This window comes from Poecilia latipinna, unplaced genomic scaffold (assembly GCF_001443285.1).
Source record: "Poecilia latipinna isolate Pla-1442-1.1 unplaced genomic scaffold, P_latipinna-1.0 Scaffold4240, whole genome shotgun sequence".
NCBI classification, from domain to species: domain Eukaryota; kingdom Metazoa; phylum Chordata; class Actinopteri; order Cyprinodontiformes; family Poeciliidae; genus Poecilia; species Poecilia latipinna.
Window position 1 is genome coordinate 7,127 of NW_015116856.1, and position 249 is coordinate 7,375.

At 62.2% G+C, this 249-nt stretch overlaps 1 long non-coding RNA gene across 1 annotated transcript in view; it reads left to right on the forward strand.

The window, feature by feature from the left end:
• The window catches only part of LOC106942391 (uncharacterized), a 7,333-nt gene extending 7,119 nt beyond the window's left edge, over positions 1-214 (forward strand). Inside the window, exon 2 of the long non-coding RNA XR_001423621.1 lies at positions 15-214. This is a non-coding gene — a long non-coding RNA (uncharacterized LOC106942391). The remainder of the gene's footprint in view (positions 1-14) is intronic.
• Positions 215-249: the final 35 nt, after the last annotated feature.

A 249-nucleotide genomic window follows, 5' to 3' on the forward strand; every position in this document is an offset into this window, starting at 1 on the left:
GTGACCCTTGTAAGGCGCAGCTCCACCAGCGTGGAGGGAGGGAGGCCCCGGAGGTCGGCCGACAAAAGGTTGGATCGAGGGCTGACTCTCAATGGATCGCAGCGAGGGAGCTGCTCTGCCACGTACGAAACCCTGACCCAGAATCAGGTCGTCTGCAGGTCATTTAGCACCACGTTCTCCACGAACATGCTGTGCGCGATAGGAGAGGGGTGACCATCGTCCGGCCACGCCCCAGCCCAGTCACGGAAG